Source organism: Octopus sinensis, linkage group LG26 (genome assembly GCF_006345805.1).
Source record: "Octopus sinensis linkage group LG26, ASM634580v1, whole genome shotgun sequence".
Taxonomy (NCBI): Eukaryota; Metazoa; Mollusca; class Cephalopoda; order Octopoda; family Octopodidae; genus Octopus; species Octopus sinensis.
Genome location: NC_043022.1, coordinates 21229242 through 21238960, shown reverse-complemented (window position 1 = coordinate 21238960; position 9719 = coordinate 21229242). Strand labels below are relative to the sequence as shown.

The 9719-nt window shown below is 38.2% G+C and overlaps 1 long non-coding RNA gene across 1 annotated transcript; it reads left to right on the top strand.

The window, feature by feature from the left end:
• Positions 1 to 130: 130 nt before the first annotated feature.
• Positions 131 to 8809, top strand: LOC118767999. The gene is made up of 3 exons (XR_005003920.1): positions 131 to 280; positions 6484 to 6655; positions 8382 to 8809. It is a non-coding gene; the product is annotated as an uncharacterized LOC118767999 (long non-coding RNA).
• Positions 8810 to 9719: the final 910 nt, after the last annotated feature.

Sequence of the window (9719 nt, the reverse complement as noted above, 5' to 3'; positions counted from 1 at the left end):
CTAATTCAATCAACTCTCTCTTCCTTCTCTCTCTCCTCATTCTCTCAAATCCATTCTCATTCCTTATACTTATTCCTTATTCTTGTTCGTTATTCAATATATATTTTTTTTGTCCATGAAAGCCGTCAGTTTTTTCTTCTTTTTAAAGCTGATATGCTACGCACGAGAAGCCAGAGACGCTATTAGAGACTATAACTACAGCAAAAGCAGCAGCAACAACAACAACAACTACAATACTACACATTTATTATAATACTTTTTCTAAATCATTTAGGAAATGGTATGTAACTCTCAATTCTCCTTTCTGTTCGGTTTTATTTACTTTTTTTCAATATTTATGAGATCTGTTTGGCGTGTGAATGCATATGTGCATACACCTATGTATGTATATATACACACAAATACACACACAACACATATATAAATACATACATAAATATATACGCATATATATATATATATATGTATATATGTACGTATATACACTTGGATCTGTGATTTCGTTTTGTTTTGTGTTGTAATTTTCGACGTATATCTTTTATCATGATCGTGTGTGTATGTGTGTTTGTATGTATATATATATTTATATGTATGTATATAGGTGTTTACGAATGTATGTATGTATGTGTGTGTGTATGTACGAATCTATATATGTATGTATGTACGTATGTGTACATGTATGTATGCATGAATGCAGTATGTATGTATTATGTATGTATGTATGTATGTATGTATGTATGTATGCATGTATGTATGCATGTATGTATGTATGTATGCATGTATGTATGTATGTATGTGTGTATGCATGTATGTATGTATGTATGTATGTATGCATGTATGTATATATGTATGTATGCATGTATGTATGTATGTATGTATGCATGTATGTATGTATACATGCATGTATGTATGTATGTTTGTATGTATGCATGCATGCATGTATGTATGTATGCATGTATGTATGTATGTACGTATGTGTACATACATACATGTATGTATGTATGTATGTATCTATGTATGCATGCATGTATGTATGTATGTATGTATGTATGTATGCATATATGTATGTGTATATATGTATATCTGAATATATTCATGCATATATATATATATGTACAAATGTATGTATGTTAATATGTACATATGGATGTATGTACTTATATATGTATTTATGAATGTATGTATGCATATACGTATATATGTATTCCTGTTGTGCGTGCATATCTATGTATGTATGTATGTATGTATGAATGTACATACATGGATGTACGTACGTATAAATTCTCGTATATATATATATATATATATACATATATATATGTTTGAACGTACATATGCATGTATGTATGTATGTATGTATATGTGTATGCATGTATGCATGTATGTATGCATTTATGTCTGTATGAAAATGTGTATGTATGCATGCATCTATATACATATATATATATATACGGAAAAAATGAGTTAAAATACACAACTGTACGACCGTGTTTCAGTTTTTATCTCTTTACAAAAGTACATTTCCAACTTCTTTCTCATATATTCGTATAAGTCCCTTGCAGTTTGTTCGAAAGAGCAAAGATCCTATTTCCATCATCAGCAACATTGCTAGACCTTCGTGGATCCGTTTTCTCGATGATATCGCTTTAAAAAAAAATATCAATGACTTATTGGAAAAAAATATGAAACCTAGAAAACGGTTTTTTGTGTTTGTTAATGGTTTATCGTGGCTTTTTCTCGATGTAATTGTTTTATTTGTATTTTATAAGTGCTTTAGAAAAATACTGCGACGCTAGTCTAGTTAGAAATAAAGGAGGGAAAATGATAGCAAAATCATTAAAAAAAAGGGACGATTTAAATATTTACTTTCTGTTCCAATATTTTGAATTTGAAAAACAAAAAAAGAATTCATTTTGTGCTATGGCTGTGTGTGTGGTTGCAGCTTTGCAACCACATTGTTTCGGGTTCAGTCTCATTGTGTGGTACCTTGGGGGAAAGTGTCTTTTACTGAAGCCACGGGCCAACCAATACCTTGTGAGTGAATTAGACAGAGGGGAAACTGTATGAAAGCCCTATATATAGAGACAGTCGGACGGACAGGCAGGCAGGTAGCTGGTATGTAGATGGATGGATGGATGGATGGATGGATGGATGGATGGATGGATGGGTGGAGGGATGGATGGATGGAGAGATGGATGGATGGATGGGTGGGTGGAGGGATGGATGGATGGATGGATGGATGGGTGGGTGGAGGGATGGATGGATGGAGAGATGGATGGATGGATGGATGGATGAATGGAGAGATGGATGGATGGATGGATGGATGGATGGATGGATGGGTGGATGGATGGAGAGATGGATGGATAGATAGAGAGAGAGATAAATGGATGGATGGATGGATGGATAGATAGATAGATAGATAGATAGATAGATAGATAGATAGATAGATAGATAGATAGATAGATAGATAGATAGATAGATAGATAGATAGATAGATAAAAAGACCATATACTTCGACTTGATACTCATATATTTCAATCGTTACATATGTTTCAGTATTCGGCAACACGACATCACACAATAAATGTAACCAGTAGATGCGGCTCATAGGGCCAGCACGGTAAGCAAACACATCATCAGACGGTTACTGAGGACACACAAGGATGAGACCAGCAGCAACAAAATTTAAACACACGAGAGATACAGGCCAGAGGAGGAGGGAAAGATAGAGGAGGTAGGTTGAGGAAACTGACTAATATAACCACCTTACCTCCTGTATCACTCCATCCCCATCTGGCCAGTGCCCCCCGGTGATTTTAAATTCGGTTGCTGCTGGCTTCGTACTCCTATTTTCTCTGTAACTCTCTGACGATGTGCTCGCTCCTCATGTTGGCACTCTACTGCCTCTCTCAATAGTGTTGCTGCTGAACACCGAAACGTGTGTAGCAATTAACATATAAGAGCACCAAGTCAATGCGCATGTTTTTTGTTTTGTTTTGTTTTGTTTTGTTTTGTTTTTCTCTTATTATCGTTTTTGTGCTCTTTGCATTGCGTTACATCTCACCCTCGGATATGGTTAACCTCTGTGTACAAGCGACGGTGAGAATTCAACGCGATTAATATCAGAGCTGAAACCTGAATGACGCGCATTGAGTACAATCAAACTTCGCTCTCGTGTGCGACCCTTCAGTCCGAAGTCAATTGCCATGATAGATCGTTAGCCACTACAAACATTTTTTCTTTCCTTTTTTTCTCTCCTTGTTTTTTTCTGTGTCCCTTTCTGTAGAAGAGCGTAGGCTCGAAACATAAAAGACTTTTTCTATTCTTGAGCGTTATACTAATACATCTCTTTGTTTTCTACACCACCTGCCTTCGTCTTTTGTTTTTTTCGTAAACTCTCCCTATTATATATATATATATATCGCCATGCTGATTCGCTAGCTTCTGCGCGCATTTTTTCTCTCCTTGTTTCTCTCCGTGTTTCTTTTCTGTGTATCTTTCTGTAGAAGAGCGTAGGCTCGAAACGTAAAAGACTTGTTTTATTTATATTCCTGAGCGCTATACTAATACAATTGTTTGTTTGTATTCCACCTGCCTTCGTCTTTTGTTTATTTTCATAAAGCTTCCCTATATATATATATAATATATATATATAATATATATATATATATATGTTCGACTACAATACTTCAAAGGGCGATCTTTCGATACTAGTAACATAACTGTCACTTATAAACCACGTGCAAAATTAACAGCGAACCTTCAAGCAATCCATAGAAGATTCACAAAGAAGATCGTCTCTTTGCAACAGCTCAGCTACTGGGAAAGGTTGAAACAGCTAAGACTCTACTCCCTGGAGAGAAGTTGGGAGAGGTATGCAGTAATATATGTCTGGAAGATCCTGGAAGGAATTGTGCCAAATTTTGGCATTGTAAGCTACACCAATGCTAGAACGGGACGACACTGCATAGTGCCAAAGATCCCAGCAATGTCATCACGCTCCAGGACCAGCTACTGCAACAGCCTGGGTTTCAAGGGCCCACAGCATTTTAATATTCTCCCAAAGAGTCTGAGGAACTTGCACAAAATAGATGTAGCGGTTTTTAAATCAAAGCCGGACATCTTCCGGTCGAGAGTCCCAGATGAACCTACCTCACGGCAAGAGGTGCAAATGAGGGTAGCTATATCAAACTCCATTCTTCACCAAGTGCCACATATTAGAGGAGGCTCTTAGTAATAAAAGTGTAGCACAAAACGGCGGTGCATCAGCATAACCGCAGCTCTGAGCTGAAACAAGAAAAAAAAATTATATATATTCTTTTCTTTTATTTGTTTCAGTCATTTGACTCCGACCATGCTGGAGCACCGCCTTTAGTCGAACAAATCGCCCACAGGACTTATTCTTTGTAAGCCTAGTACTTATTTTATCGTTCGCTTTTGCCGAACCGCTAATTTACGGGAATGTAAACATACCAACATCGGTTGTCAAGCGATGGTGGAGGGACAAACACAGACACACAAACATACACACACAGAGACAGGCAGGCAGGCAAACAGACAGAAATTACACAGAAGGATGACAAATGAACAGAATTACACACAAGACTTGTACATGCTCAGCCCCCGTTACTGATTGCCCTCAACTATACATATATAAATAATCTTCTATTTACCTAATATCGAGGTCTCATTCTTTTGTTGTCACTTGTTATTATTATTATTATTATTATTATTATTATTATTATTATTATTATTATTATTATTATATGTTTGACTTTTGCTTTATATTTGTACAAGTTGGCTCCAAGTCTCACCCAGAGACCTCAAGAGACAACAGGTTGGAAGTTCACGTTGTTGTTATGCCTAGAATGCCATATATTTGGAGGGGGGTTTTTTGTGTTGTACTAGTGAATGTCTAAAAAAAAATTATGTTTGTTTTAAAACTTGAGATTACATAGAAAGTATTTTGCGTAGGATATGAGCAGTTCCTATGAGCACTATCTTTTGAATTTCTGCCATTTTGGGGTTTCTATGACAACAGGTTCCACGTTTTGATGATTTCTATTTCCAGATCTTTATATTTCCTCAGTTTCTGGTAGGTCTTGACAGATACGTTTATATCGATTGGGACAGTCATATCAATGAGGAGGCATGTTCTTTGTCTGAAGTCTTTCAATATGATGTCTGGCCTATTTGCATCGATCTTTCTGTCAGTTTGAATGGTGAAGTTCCAGAGGAGTGAGATGTGGTCATTTTCAAGCACTAGAGGTGGTTTGTGTTCCCACCAGTTTTTTCATGGGGCAAATCCAGGGTTTTGCAAATTACCCAGTGAATATATTGTGCAGCTCTATCATGCCTGTTGAGATACTCTGTAGGCGCTAGAAAACTGCATTTGGAGACAACATGATCAATGGTTTCATTTTGTTGTTGACATACACGACATGTTGGGCTACTGCCGTTCTTTAATATGTTGGTCTGGTAGTTTCTTGTTGGTAGGCATTGATCTTGAGCTGCTATGATAAATCCCTCTGTTTCGGATTTTAAGCCAGAGGCCATTAGCCATTGATGGGTCAGGGCTTTATTATTATTATTATCATTATTATTATTATCATTATTATTATTATAATCATCATTATTATTATTATCAATAATAATAATAATAAATATATATACATACATATATACATATATATATAAATATATATACATACATACACATATACATATATATAAAAAATATATACATACATATATAGAGAGAGCGGGGGAGAGAGAGATGGTGTCTTGATAATCTTGTGGATAAAGACAAGGGAGATATGAACCTAGACAGAGGAAGTTCAATTCTTTCCAGGTCTTATGTTAGAGGTTCTTGCTAAAATTTTCGCTAGCAGTGCTCCATCATGGCCACAGCCTTAGAGCTGAAACGTATAAAAGAATAAAAGAGTTCATATATATGATGTCTGTGTGTGTGTATGTGTGTATGTATGCATGTATGTATGTATGTATGTATGTATATTTTGTATATCAATGTTTTTTTTATATATATATACATCGTGTTTTTTTCCCCTTATATCAATCTTCTCAAGCTTAAGGCTGTATCACGTGCGGGGACATAGAAATAATCGGACTGAATACCCGGTCGCGCGGTTACACCATTGGGAGTGAAGGGCCCCTAGCCTTTCAGGGCATCCTTCTAGGAGAAAGCAACTCAGGTAACTGGGATAACTCCGACATAAAACCTGCGACTCAGTGGTTACCGATGATGTTGACTTGTTCTTCTTTTCGGATTATGGCTGCTGTTGCTTAGTGAGTGGGATTGACAGCCTTTCCTCACTTTAAAAAAATCTTCTTGCACAGGCATTGCACGATAACAACATTGATTGATTGATTGATTGATTAAATTTATTAACTAATTCATCACTGTTGAGAGTGCTGTGAGTCATGTATAAGACTATAAACTTTCCCCTACAATTGTGGTTTTAGAACACACCAATGGACAAAAATAGTAATGGTCGTTGCAAAACAAAGGCAACGGATAATCCGGATGCACGCAGTCCTTCAATAGAGAGGAAAGTGAGGCAACGAAAAACCTGCTTCCCACCAATAAAACAATATTCCACCGAGGAAAGGATTATTCCCAGCAGAACAGATTCAGGTAACTATAAACATAATTTTAGTAGTTGTTGTTTGTGTGTGCGTTGCCTGGGGCAGCTCTTGAAAAAGTAGTTCATGCCCCCAGAGGTATACAATCCTCTACAGACTAATACAGTAGGCCCAAAAGTGTCACTTCCATAAAAGCGCCCACCCCTCATATATCACTGTGATCACCGTGACTGACCAGATTATGAGATGTTACTACACATCGCTGGTCACAATGCGCTTTGCATTGTTTCAGCCTTTTAGCTAAGCGAGCAGGCCAATAGAAGAAAGAGTGAGAGAAAGTTGTGGCGAAAGAGTGCAGCAGGGATCGCCACCTGCCCCTGCCGGAGCCTCGTCTGGGAATTGAAACCGCGATCCTACGACCGCGAGTCCGCTGCCCTAACCACTGGGCCGTTGCGTCTCCACATATATATATGAAAGGATGAAAGGCAAAGTAAATTTCGGCGGAATTTGAACTCAGAACGTAAAGACTGATGATATACCTATTTCTTTACTACCCACAAGGGGCTAAACACAGAGGGGACAAACGGATTAAGTGGATTACATCGACCCCAGTGCGTAACTGATACTTATTTAATCGACCCCGAAAGGATGAAAGGCAAAGCCGACCTCGTTTTATTTTCAAATATATATATATGTGTGTGTGTGTGTTATGTAGTGGGACACACATACATGCACACACACACACATACAAACATACACACGTGCATACACTCGCACTCACACGCACGCATATATACCTCCACACACACACTGACTATTCCTCTCCACACATGTCAAGAGACACACAACTCCATAAAGGACCACCACTCCTCTTACTATGCTGCTGAATTCTTCCTACAAAATTAAGAGACACAAAGTTCACTCACACATACACATATAAACAGCCAACACCACACAAACACTATACACACCACACACACATATTTCCTCCTACACTCTCCTGTCTTAGAAAGAACTTTTTCTTCACCCTGCCAGCGCCGCCCCGACTGGCCTCGTGCCGGTGGCACGTAAAAAGCACCATCCGTTCGTGGCCGTTACCAGCCTCACCTGGCCCCCGTGCCAGAGGCACGTAAAAAGCACCAGCCGATCATGGCCGTTGCCAGCCTCGCCTGGCACCTGTGCCGGTGGCACGTAAAAAGCACCCACTACACTCATGGAGTGGTTGGCATTAGGAAGGGCATCAAGCCGTAGAAACATTGCCAGATCAGACTGGGTTTGGTACAGCCCTCTGGCTTCCCAGTCCCCAGTTGAACCGTCCAACCCATGCTAGCATGGAAAGCGGATGCTAAACAATGATGAGGATGATTATGATGATTCCCATCCGGTCATTTCAAAATGTAACCACATGTGAATCGTTGGCGGTTTTTTTTCCTGTCTTCCTTTTCTATTGGACTTTCCCCTGTCTCCTATTTCCGACAATGAGCCTTGCTCGAAACAAAACCAGTTTTTCTTTCCTTCCCTAGGCGTCTGCTAATACTTTACATGTGCCATGTCCTCGCATTGTTGTTGTTTTTTTTCTTGTGTTTGTTCGTTTTTCCTTTTTTAGATTTACTCTGTGTGTGTGTGTGTGTGTGTGTGTGCGTGCGCACGCGCACGACCTTGAAGAAAATATTTCATTCATATACTTATATTTATCCTTTTCTTTTCTGTTTTCGCTTTTGTTTTTATTAACTCCTATTCGAAAATAAAACGAACACTACGACACCAACAACAAGAAGAATTACATCTTCCGGATATTCGCGAGAAAACCAACAGATTGTTTCACGATCCGTCTCCACAGGATATTGAACTCTCGCCCCACTCATCCAATATACATCATCTACCAAGTGTAAGCAGTCACCCAATGGTAAACTTCGGCTATGACTGGGCCAAATGAAGCAGCAACAGAAAGCAGCCAAGTCAATCGGTCCCAGAGCCGCACACAAGAAACAGAAAGCTAAGAAGATGAAACGGTCTGAGACCTAAACCTCATCAGGATACACCTCTCTACGAATTTTACCAGAATCACTTAGTCACCTCAAATTCTTCCCCACACATTTTTCATTTACTCCCACAACAGCTACAACAACTAATCTTCCAACTTATAATAATAATAATAATAATAATAATAATAATAATCGAAATTAAATATCTGAGATGAGCATCATATATTCTTGTAAATCTTTATTCGAGGTTTTTTATTGATTAATTAATTTATTTATATATTGATTTCTTTCTTTGATCTTTTACTTGTTTCTCAGACATCAGATTGTGGTCATGCTGGAGCACTGCCTTAACCCATTAGTGTTTGTATTATTCTGCCAAAATTAATGCTTCTTCATCCTCATTGTTTCGAACTAATCATGAATTATCTTATAGCTATGAGATTTTGATGAGGTAGCTGTTAATTTTTAAAACGATATTGTAGGGTTGGTGTGAGAGACCAGATCTAGCCAGTTTGAACATAAAACAGGTTGAATATTTTTGGCCGGATATGGCCAGTTTAAATGCTAAAGGGTTAAAGGATTTAGTCAAACATATGTGTGTGTTGTGTGTGTGTGTGTGTGTGCGTGCGCACGCGCACGACCTTGAAGAAAATATTTCATTCATATACTTATATTTATCCTTTTCTTTTCTGTTTTCGCTTTTGTTTTTATTAACTCCTATTCGAAAATAAAACGAACACTACGACACCAACAACAAGAAGAATTACATCTTCCGGATATTCGCGAGAAAACCAACAGATTGTTTCACGATCCGTCTCCACAGGATATTGAACTCTCGCCCCACTCATCCAATATACATCATCTACCAAGTGTAAGCAGTCACCCAATGGTAAACTTCGGCTATGACTGGGCCCAAATGAAGCAGCAACAGAAAGCAGCCAAGTCAATCGGTCCCAGAGCCGCACACAAGAAACAGAAAGCTAAGAAGATGAAACGGTCTGAGACCTAAACCTCATCAGGATACACCTCTCTACGAATTTTACCAGAATCACTTAGTCACCTCAAATTCTTTCCCACACATTTTTCATTTACTCCCACAACAGCTACAACAACTAATCTTCCAACTTATAA